At 37.8% G+C, this 12,237-nt stretch overlaps 1 protein-coding gene across 4 annotated transcripts in view; it reads left to right on the forward strand.

The window, feature by feature from the left end:
- The window catches only part of EPM2A (EPM2A glucan phosphatase, laforin), a 105,354-nt gene that overhangs the window by 24,117 nt on the left and 69,000 nt on the right, over positions 1 to 12,237 (forward strand). Inside the window, exon 1 of one of the 4 annotated variants that reach the window (XM_060167635.1) lies at positions 4,120 to 4,139. The exons of the other annotated variants lie outside the window; for them this stretch is intronic. The gene's annotated coding sequence lies outside the window, so the exon portion shown is untranslated. Of the gene's footprint in view, positions 1 to 4,119; positions 4,140 to 12,237 lie in introns of those variants that run through there. 4 annotated transcript variants of the gene reach the window in all.

Consider the following 12,237-nt stretch of genomic DNA (forward strand, 5'->3'; position numbering starts at 1 on the left):
GTATAGGTGTCCAATTTTTCCAGCACCATTTGTTGAAAATACTGTTCTGTCTATTTTGAATTGCCTTAATCAAAAATAGGTTGACTAGATTTGCATAGGTCTATTTCTTGGCTCTTTATTTGGTTCCACTAATCTGTGTCTATTCTCGCACCAGTGACACACCGTGTGGATTACTGTAGCTTAATACTAATCTTGAAATAGTGTAGTGTGTGTCCCCCAAGTTTGTTCCTCTTCAGTATCATGTTGGCTTTTCTTGGTCTTTTGCCTTTTCGTATACATTTTAGAATCGATTTGTTGAATCTACAAAATGCCTTGCTGTAATTTTGATTAGGGTTGCACTGAATCTATAGATCGAGTTCAGAAGAATTGACATATTAATACTATAGAGTTTTTCAATCTGTGAACATGGACTATATCTCCATTTAATTAGGTCTTTGATTTCTTTTATCAGTGTTTTGTAGTTTCCATATACAGATCCTGTACATGTTTCATTAGATTTATACGTAAGTTTTTTTAAATGGGGGGGTGCTATTTTTAATGGTGTATTTAAAATTTTTTCAGTTTTAAATTTCAATTGTTCATTGATGGTATATAGGAAATCAACTTTTATATATCTCTTGATTTTTGTTTGGATTGTAGACATTGTAGTTTTACATTGTTTCAAAGAAAGTTTGGGATTTTTTTTATAGCAGTTAAGTTATTGTTCCTTCTGAGGTTTATTTTGAAGGTTTATAAGAGCATAACTGCAGTAGCTTTTACTGTAGGGCTAGTCTAGCCCCACTACTAAGCAATGATCCTTCTGTGTTCTCTGCTGGATGCTTCACATATTAAACAAGATCTTCCCACTCTATCTGGTGGAAACTCAAATGTTTCCCAGTTCTGTGTGAGCTCTGCCAGTTCTTTGGCTTACAATTTTCAGAAATTGTTCTTTTCTTGTCATTTGTTCTTTGTATGGCTCTGTCAAATATCAACTTATGCATCCACAGATAGGCATGAAACCAAAGAATCTAAGAGACCTTTATGAAGATTTTAAAAAATTAATTAATTTATTTGTTTTTATTTTTGGCTGTGTTGGGTCTTTGTTGCTGCACACGGGCTTTCTCTAGTTGAGGTGAGCGGGGGCTACTCTTCGATGACGCGCGCGGGCTTCTCACTGCGGTGGCTTCTCTTGTTGCAGAGCACGGACTCTAGGCACACAGGCTTCAGTAGTTGTAGCACTCGGGCTCAGTAGTTGTGGCTCGTGGGCTCTAGAGTGCAGGCTCAGTAGTTGTGGCGCAGGGGCTTAGTTGCTCTGCGGCATGTGGGATCTTCCCGGGCCAGGGATCGAACCTGTGTCCCCTTCATTGGCAGGCAGATTCTTAACCATTGTGCCACCAGGGAAGCCCGAGACCTTTATGAAGATTTATGGACCTCTTTGTATGGCTTTCTCATCTCTAGAATTTGACCCTACAAATTTTAGTTACTTCATTCTCCCAAATTTGTATTTCTAGTTCCTCGATCGGTGACACTGTTGGGTTCTCTTTGGGATTCCATCCCTGTGTCATGGTTCAGAAATTCTCTATAGGCAGAAATCTGTGGCATTCATACTGTTCACTTTGTTTTTCTTTTCTCAGAGATTTCACTCCTGCACTGCCTTTTGTTCAACATCTCAAAACCATTGTTTCATATATTTTGCCATTTTTCTAGTTGTTGCTTTTATAGGCAGGAGAAGTCTCTGACTGATTTTTAAAAGTTTACTGTTAGATATTTTTATAGCATATTATTAAAAATTTTGTGAAATGGCAATTCCTGATTTTGTTATTTAATTTATTTCTAATATATTTATGTATGTGTGTATATATGTGTATACACACACAGACACACACATATATGTATAGTCTAACCTATATCTTTCTTGTTAAAATTAGGTTATTTTATTTGGTAATAGCTTCTTTCATGCTGAAGATTCCTAACTAATTATAAACTGGCATTAAATTCTGTTTCCACTCATTTACACTCTGGATTAGGCATCCTAGTCTTAGATTTTAATAGCCATAAATTCAACATTCAAATTATCACTATTTCTTACTCCACTTTTATCCCTCTGCAAAAACTGTAATTTGTCTTCATTTCATATTACCTTTCATGCCACTACAAAGATTGTGTTAGAGTAGAATTGACGTGTTAAAATTTCTGATCCTTAAATAATCTATTATTATAATTTAAGAAGATTAAGCAAATCAACATGCAACTTTATGTTTTTAAGATAATGCATTAGTTTGCTAGGGCTGCCATAACAAACTATCACAGACTGGATGGGTTAAACAACAGAAATTTATTATTTCACAGTTTTGGAGGTTAGAAGTCCAAAATCAAAGTGTCAGCAGGATTTGTTTCTTCTGAGGCCCATGAGGGAAAGATCTGTTCTAGATCTCTCTCCTCAGCTTGCAGGTGGTTTTCTCTTCCCTGTGTCTTCACATCACCTTCTCTCTATGTGTCTCTCTGTCCAAATTTCCTCTTTTTATGAGGATACCCATCATATTGGAATAGAGTCCACCGCAATGGCCTCATTTTAACTTTATTACCACTGTAAAGACTCTGCAAATAAGGTCACGCTGAAGAACTGGGAATTGATTAGGGCTTCAACCTGTGAATTCTGGGGACACAGTTCAACTGATACCAATAGCAAATCTCTTCCAATATTTATTTAATTCATCAAATTGTTCTTTACATTCTAAATTATTAAAGAAGGTTATCATTTGCCTTTGGGTAGAAAAACTTACCCTAGAGCTACTTCACTGTTATCTGTATTCAAGATAAAAACATCTATTTGGAAGGCAATATAGAGGGACACCATAGTATAAAGAACAAATGTTTGCAATAAGGTAAACCCAGATTAGACTCCAGGTTCTGCCATAGACTTGTTGTATAACCTTACATGAATTACTTAACCTCATGAGTTTGTTTCTTTCTTTCTAAAAAGGGATGATTAACAACCACACCAGGGTTGTTGTGACGACTAGTTTGTAAGGTGTCTAGAACAAGGTAGTAGGTATAACTTTAAGATAGCCAGCAGTTCTGGCAGCTGAATTACCTCTGCCTTTCCATTATTACTAAGATGAAATTTCTTGATCTTAAAGACAGTTTATGTTCACAGAGGCATCAGTTTTATGTAATATTGGACGATTCCATACACTGACCCCAAACTATACCAATGTTCCAGTATATTCTAGACCATGCTGCAAACTCTTGAAAATTACTTGCATTGCCCATTTCTACTTGTGCTTCTACTCTGACTGTGCTACGCCTTGGTGAAGACTGGGTTTGACTCTGCCTACTACGCTCAAACTATCAAAGGAATCATTAAAAAGGGAATATAAACTGGTACCTGGTAGAGAGTTACATGAGATAGCTTAATGAAATAGATATGAAAGACAAGTATAAATAAAACTTTGAAGAGTGACACATTAAATGGTCAAGAGAAGTATTCATTTTGACAATAGTTTATTACTGTTGAATGAAAAATGCTACTCACTAAAAATTACAATAGGTTTAATTTTACTGTTCCTTGATCACCTGAAACCATCCAAAGAAACCTGAATCTATGTTGAACCATAACATCATCAAATTAACCCTCCTTATTTTTTTATTTTTATTTTTTGCGGTACGCGGGCCTCTCACTGCTGTGGCCTCTCCCGCTGCGGAGCACAGGCCCCGGACGCACAGACTCAGCGGCCATGGCTCACGGGCCCAGCCACTCCGCGGCATGTGGGATCTTCCCGGACCGGGGCACGAACCCATGTCCCCCAAATCGGCAGGCGGACTCCCAACCACTGCGCCACCAGGGAAGCCCCCTCCTTATTTTTTGATGGAGAAAGTGGGACCCAGAGAGGTTAAGCTCACACACTGCTAGCCTGTGAGAAACACTGGGCTAGAAGGCTGGTGTCATGATTTAGCACTTTTCCTTCCAGATTAGATTACATCACCTCTGCTAGGCAGGGCATGGAGATTTGGTGAGTGAATTTTAATATCCTGTATATAAACTCTGAGCTCTGGGACTTCATAGCTGAGAAGTTCACGGTGGCTGTGTAATATCTGGGATATCTCTGCATGATCAGTGAGAAGGGAACTGATGGAGAAAAATGAGAAAAAATGGAGAAGTGAGTTGAGACTCTGTTCCAAATGGTTCTTTCTTTTAACATTCTCTTAATCCTTTTCCCACCTTCTTTTTCTTCAGAGCATTTATTTAATGTGTTGCTTCAGCTAAAACGACCCAAAGTTTCGAGAACATCAATAAGAATGGTATTTAAGTCAGAATAAACAGCATTTTTTCCTCTGCTCTTGGGCCAAACCACGGTCTACCATATGTCCAAAATAAGTTGTGCCAGGAATAGATATTACTGCAGTTTCTCATTCCATCTTCCCCAGTACCTGACCCTCCATCATTTGCCAGAGAGCTGAATGGGAGCTGAAATGAAAATCCTTGCTGCTTTTAGGTGACTTATTCATGTCCCCAGAAGCAGAATGGGGTTCTCGTTTTAGGGAAAATTAAAGAAAATGTTGTCGCATGCTCACACAGTGGGGAGGGAGAGATGCTATGGAAAGTTTTTTTTTCAAAAAGTGGTAGAACAACTAAATGTTCCTTTGTGCTCCTGTAGAGACAAAATAATAAGCTGGATAAAGCATTAGTTTAAACCAGTATAACATTTTGTGGTGGGGAGTTTAGGGTAGTGAAATGCATATGGTGCAGATTTTATACTTCATTAATTATGTTTCTTTGTGTAAAGATAATGCTCATGAGTGTTTGGGACATGAGAGTGAATGAGAAAAAGATTTATAAACTGTGATTTGTAGAAAGCCAGAGATGGATAGCTTAATGAGATGAAAGAAGCCTGAGGAGATTTCAACTTTCTGTGCAAGAGATGGGCTTGGCTGGCAGGTCAGGTCTGACTAGCTGTGTGGGTCGCTGCTGGGCGTGAGAGGTGGCTTTGTCTTGGTACCAGTGTTGGTGCCAGTGCTTCCATACTTGTAAGCTCCTTAAAGTGTTTCATTATTCCAAGATGATCACCAATTTGAGTTTCAGTATGTAGAACATTTTCTCAGTTTTCTGCTCTGAATGGTGGGATCATTGGCCAGTATCCAGCTAGTTGAGGTCTGTAGTACAGCCAGTATACAACAGAATGAGAAGCTTAACATTTTCAATTCTATGACCTTCATGTTTTTAAATGTTAAATCATAATGTCACATTAACATAGAGCTTTATTCTGAATTTTAGCTAATTAAACCATAGAGAATCAGAGGAATGGTTACTTTGAAATCATTTCCTTTTTCAGTGTAGTTGTAAAAGACTCTATGCTATTTCTAGGAGAAATAATAGATCATCATTTGATCTGCTATTGCCAAAATCTCTGTATGTTATATTTGTAGATTTGTACCTTTGGAAAAGTTAATATAGCATTTACATTTGTGTCTTTTGCCATAAATTACCAATTTACTACCACCTTTATTGACTGCAATCACTAAAAATCTATTTGATGAGTGTGAAAGTCATTGTCCAGAACTAGAATAATTCAGGCTCCCGTATACAGAAAATTATATTTGGGAGTTAACACTGTTATTTCCATGATCTTAGATTCAGAACTATTCTATACATCACCTACTGAATTTTGAGGTTGTGCAAATTCTGAATGTGGTGCAAAAGACATCGGTTTAAAGTGTTGCTTTAATACTTACTAGTTCAGAATAATTATGAGGAAGAATTGAGTTAATATATAGGAACATTCTTTGTAAATGGAAGTGATAAATATTTTGTATTAAAAATATTAACAAGATTTTGTCATTAGTTTATCTTTATTATTTTTTGGTGACATTTCACATTTTATTTGCAATGAAGGAGTATCCCATAAAAAATTTATTAGAAGTCCTTTACCCCTGAGGTGTGTATACTTTTTTTCACAGACTTCTGTCTTTACTTAATCTGCTTAGTAATCTGAATCTGAAATTTTCACTTGATAATGTTGTCTTTTGATTGTGGTTGAAGAGGTTTTATTATTTCTCAGAGAGATGTACTTAGAATTCATTAGTGGATCAAACTAATTAGGTGTGGGCAATGTAGAGGGACATAATCCAAATCAAACTTAAAAAAGTAACTCTTCTAGGTAGTCTGCTATTACAAAGGAAAAAAATGCCATGAAAATACAAATATATTAATATCATTAAACCTCGAATTTTAGTATTATTTAAAACCTTATTTTGGTTTTAGCCTTTGAGAAAGGATCTCTTTACTTTCCCTAACTCAATTAGGAAAAACAACCCCTAAGAAATCATAATCAGTATTGATTCATTTATTCAACTCATCTAACACAATTCTGAGGCTTAGTTATCCACCTGGAATTGCAATAAGTGCTGGGAAACAAAGATGAAAAATCACAGGTCTTGCATTTAAGAGACATATTCTAGCAGAGGGAAAAAAAAAAAAGGCTTTCAATCAAGTAAGAACTGTAACAGAAATCTGAAGATCTATATGGAGTGTAGTGGAGCAAGTTTATCCTGGTGGGAATTCAGGAAAGGGAGGAAGATGGGAAAGTCTCTATAGAAGGCAGAGTATTTTGAACTTGGTATTTAAAGGATAGAAGCTTCCCTCATTTATTTTCTTTCTGTAATTATGAAAATAAAAACAAAATTATTTTTTAAAACCTACCTGATGTGAATCCAACAGGAAATTGGTGCCCTGACTTTATCCTCCACAAGTGAGAGTCATGGTTTTACAAAACTGAGAAGGAAAAAAGCCCAGATCTGAGGGCTCAGAGGCACGTAAGCCTTTCAGCCTTGTGTGGAGGGGCTCCTTGGGAGTCCTGGGATGGGGTGGGGTGAAGTGTAGGAACATCAGTTTTTGGTAAAGGAATCCTGAGGGAGGTGCTTTAGGGGCATCTGGTGAGGACGGTGGGAATGGGGTCTGCAGGGGTCTGGGGGCATCCACAGGAGGGCCTTCTTTCTCGGGACCTGGAGGACGTGGGCAGAGATAGCCTCTCTTGCTGCATTGCTCATTTTGAGCTGTCTCTGTTGGCATCTTTTTCTTTTCTTAAAATGTAACTCAAGTAACTCTCTGGTGAAGTTTCTCGGTACATCAATGATTCCCCAACCTGACTGAGCATTAGGATCACCAAGGGAGCTTTTTTTTTTTTTTTTTGCGGTACGTGGGCCTCTCACTGTTGTGGCCTCTCCCATTGCGGAGCACAGGCTCCGGACGCGCAGGCTCAGCGGCCATGGCTCACGGGCCCAGCCGCTCCGCGGCATGTGGGATCTTCGCGGACCGGGGCACAAACCCGTGTGCCCTGCATCGGCAGGCGGACTCTCAACCACTGCGCCACCAGGGAAGCCCTTTTACCCATTTTTAATTAGGCTGTTTGCCTTACAGATGTTGAGTTATTGAGAGTCCATGTTTTTTTAAATTTTATTTATATTATTTTATTTTCTATTGCATTCCTTTTTTTTAACATCTCTATTGGAGTATAATTGCTTTACAGTGGTGTGTTAGTTTCTGTTTTATAACAAAGTGAACCAGCTATACATATACATATATCCCCATATCTCCTCCCTCTTGCCTCCTGAGGTGGCATGGATGCAGATATTTGGATGGATAATAGAAAACTATAGGATAGGCAGCTGCTACATCTAACTTGGGCTGAACATTGAAGCTTTTACTTTGAAATGCATGAATTTGTTTTTTATAGTGCTTCACTTTGTTGTAAACAAGTGGAGCAATTTGGTTTAATGGAATTATCTGTTAAATACATTTATCCTTCCTTGGCCAACCCTAATATTAACATGTTCATCTTTCTGTGCACTACTGTTCAGTGTAAGTGCTCTTTAAGCTTCTTTCCTCGGATCACCTGTTATATTATGTTCTTTCTTTGGAAGACCTCCTCCAATCCTGTGACGCTATAGCTCTAGCTCTAATCCCTTTTTTTTTTAAACATCCTTATTGGAGTATAATTGCTTTACAATGGTGTGTTAGTTTCTGCTTTATAACAGAGTGAATCAGCTATACATATACATATATCCCCATATCTCCTCCCTCTTGCGTCTCCCTCCCACCCTCCCTATCCCAGCCCTCTAGGTGGTCACAAAGTACTGAGCTGATCTCCCTGTGCTATGCGGCTGCTTCCCACTAGCTCTCTGTTTTACATTTGGTAGTGTATATATGTCCATGCCACACTCTCACTTCATCCCAGCTTACCCTTCCCCCTCCCTGTGTCCTCAAGTTCATTCTCTACGTCTGCATCTTTATTCCTGTCCTGCCCCTAGGTTCTTCAGAACCATTTTTTTTCAGATTCCATATATATGTGGTAGCATACGGTATTTGTTTTTCTCTTTCTGATTTAGTTCGCTCTGTATGACAGACTCTAGGTCCATCCAGCTCACTACAAATAACTCAATTCCATTTCTTTATATGGCTGAGTAATAGTCCATTGTATATATGTTCCACATCTTCTTTATCCATTTACCTGTCCATGGACACTTAGATTGCTTCCATGTCCTGGCTATTGTAAATAGAGCTGCAATGAACATTGTGGTACATGACTCTTTTTGAATTATGGTTTTCTCAGGGTATATGCCCAGTAGTGGGATTGCAAGCAGATATGGTAGTTCTATTTTTAGTTTTTTAAGGAACCTCTGTACTGTTCTCCATAGTGGCTGTATCAATTTACACTCCCACCAGCAAGAAGGTTCCCTTTTCTCCACACCCTCTCCAGCATTTGTTGTTTGTAGATTTTCTGATGATGCCCATTCTAACTGGTGTGAGCTGATACCTCATTGTAGTTTTGATTTGCATTTCTCTAATAATTAGTGATGTTGAGCAGCTTTTCATGTGCTTCTTGGCCATCTGTATATCTTCTTTGGAGAAATGTCTATTTAAGTCTTCTGCCCATTTCTGGATTGGGTTGTTTGTTTTTTTGATATTGAGCTGCATGAGCTGCTTATACATTTTGGAGATTAATCCTTTGTCAGTTGCTTCATTTGCAAATATTTTCTCCCATTCTGAGGGCTGTCTTTTTGTCTTATGTTTTCCTTTGCTGTGCAAAAGCTTTGAAGTTTCATTAGGTCCCATCTGTTTATTTTTGTTTTTATTTCCATTTCTGTAGGAGGTGGGTCAAAAAGGATCTTGCTGTGCTTTATGTCATAGAGTGGTCTGCCTATGTTTTCCTCTAAGAGTTTTATAGTGTCTGGTCTCAAATTTAGGTCTTTAATCCATTTTGAGTTTATTTTTGTGTATGGTGTTAGGGAGTGTTCTAATTTCATTCTTTTACATGTAGCTGTCCAGTTTTCACAGCACCATTTATTGAAGAGGCTGTCTTTTCTCCATTGTATATTCTTGCCTCCTTTATCAAAAATAAGGTGACCATATGTGCGTGGGTTTATCTCTTCTAGGCTTTCTATCCTGTTCCATTCATCTATATTTCTGTTTTTGTGCCAGTGCCATACTGTCTTGATTACTGTATCTTTGTAGTATAGTCTGAAGTCAGGGAGCCTCATTCCTCCAGCTCCGTTTTTCATTCTCAAGATTGCTTTGGCTATTCAGAGTCTTTTGTGTTTCCATACAAATTGTGAAATTTTTTGTTCCAGTTCTGTGAAAAATGCCATTGGTAGTTTGATAGGTATTGCATTGAATCTGTAGATTGCTTTGGGTAGGATAGTCATTTTCACAATGTTGATTCTTCCAATCCAAGAACATGGTATATCTCTCCATCTGTTGGTATCATCTTTAATTTCTTTCATCAGTGTAATAGTTTTCTGAATACAGGTCTTTGTCTCCTGAGGTATGCCTAGATATTTTATTCTTTTTGTTGCAATGGTAAATGGGAGTGTTTCCTGAATTTCTCTTTCCGATTTTTCATCATTAGTGAATAGGAATGCAAGAGATTTCTGTGCATTAATTTTGTATCCTGCTACTTTACCAAATTCATTGATTAGCTCTAGTAGTTTTCTGGTAGAGTCTTTAGGATTCTCTATGTACAGTATCATGTCATCTGCAAACAGTGACAGCTTTACTTCTTCTTTTCCAGTTTGGATTCCTTTTATTTCCTTTTCTTCTCTGACTGCTGTGGCTAAAACATCCAAAACCATGTTGAATAATTTTGGTGAGAGTGGACAACCTTGTCTTGTTCCTGATCTTAGAAGAAATGGTTTCAGTTTTTCACCATTGAGAACGATGTTGACTGTGGGTTTGTCACATATGGCCTTTATTATGTTGAGGTAAGTTCCCTCTCTGCCTACTTTCTGTAGGGTTTTTATCACAAATGGGTGTTGAATTTTGTCGAAAGCTTTTTCTGCATCTATTGAGATGATCATATGGTTTTTCTCCTTCAATTTGTTAATATGGCTTATCACATTGATTGGTTTGCGTATATTGAAGAATCCTTGCATTCCTGGGTTAAACCCCACTTGATCATGGTGTATGATCCTCTTAATGTGCTGTTGGATTCTGTTTGTTAGTATTTGGTTGAGGATTTTTGCATCTATGTTCACCAGTGATATTGGCCTGTAGTTTTCTTTCTTTGTGACATCCTTGTCTGGTTTTGGTATCAGGGTGATGGTGGCCTTGTAGAATGAGTTTGGGAGTGTTCCTCCCTCTGCTATATTTGGGAGAGTCTGAGAAGGCTATGTGTTAGCTCTTCTCTAAATGTTTGATAGATTTGCCTGTGAAGCCATCTGGTCCTGGACTTCTGTTTGTTGGAAGATTTTTAATCACAGTGTCAATTTCAGTGCTTGTGATTGGTCTGTTTATATTTTCTATTTCTTCCTGGTTCAGTCTTGGAAGGTTGTGCTTTTCTAAGAATGTGTCCATTTCTTCCATGTTGTCCATTTTATTGGCATAGAGTTGCTTGTAGTACTCTCTCATGAACCTTTGTATTTCTGCAGTGTCAGTTGTTACTTCTTCTTTTTCATTTCTAATTCTATTGATTTGAGTTTTTTCCCTTTTTTAAAAAAATTTATTTATTTTATTTATTTTTGGCTGGGTTGGGTGTTCGTTGCTGCACGCAGGCTTTCTCTAGTCGTGGAGAGCAGGGGCTACTCTTCGTTGCGGTGTGTGGGCTTCTCATTGCTGTGGCTTCTCTTGTTGCGGAACACAGGCCTTAGGCATGCAGGCTTCAGTAGTTGAGCACATGGTCTCAGTAGTTGTGGCTCACGGGCTCTAGAGCACAGGCTCAGCAGTTGTGGCACACAGGCTTAGTTGTTCCGTGGCATGTGGGATCTTCCCAGACCAGGGCTCGAACCCGGGTCCCCTGCATTGGCAGGCAGATTCTTAACCACTGCGCCACCAGGGAAGCCCATCTTCTCCCTTTTTTTTCTTGATGAGTCTGGCTAATGGTTTATCAATTTTGTTTATCTTCTTAAAAAACCAGCTTTTAATTTTATTGATCTTTGCTATTGTTTCTTTCATTTCTTTTTCATTTATTTCTAACATGATCTTTATGATTTCTTTCCTTCTGCTAACTTGGGGTTTTATTGTTCTTTCCCTAATTGCTTTAGGTGTAAGTTTAGGTTATTTATTTGAGATATTTCTTGTTTCTTGATGTAGGATTGTATTGCTATAAACTTCCCTCTTAGAACTGCTTTTGCTGCGTCTCATAGGTTTTGGGTCGTCATGTTTTTGTTGTCATTTGTTTCTAGGTATTTTTTGATTTCCTCTTTGATTTCTTAAGAGATCCCTTGGGTATTTAGTAGTGTATTGTTTAGCCTCCATTTGTTTGTATTTTTTACAGATTTTTTTTCCTGTAATTGATACCTAGTCTCACAGCATTTGTTTTCGGAAAAGATACTTGATATGATTTCAATTTTCTTAAATTTACCAAGGCTTGATTTGTGACCCAAGATATGATGTATCCTGGAGAGTGTTCCATGAGCACTTAAGAAGAAAGTGTATTCTGTTGTTTTTGGATGGAATGTCCTATAAATATCAATTAAGTCCATCTTGTTTAATGTATCATTTACAGCTTGTGTTTCCTTATTTATTTTCATTTTGGATGATCTGTCCATTGGTGAAAGTGGGGTGTTAAAGTCCCCTACTATGATTGTGTTACTGTCAATTTCCCCTTTTACGGCTGTTAGCATTTGCCTTATGTATTGAGGTGCTCCTATGTTGGCTGCATAAATATTTACAATTGTTATATCTTCTTTTAGGATTGATCTCTTGATCCTTATGTAGTGTCCCTCTTTGTCTCTTGTAATAGTCTTGATTTTAAAGTCTATTTT

This window comes from Lagenorhynchus albirostris, chromosome 12, assembly GCF_949774975.1.
Source record: "Lagenorhynchus albirostris chromosome 12, mLagAlb1.1, whole genome shotgun sequence".
Taxonomy (NCBI): Eukaryota; Metazoa; Chordata; class Mammalia; order Artiodactyla; family Delphinidae; genus Lagenorhynchus; species Lagenorhynchus albirostris.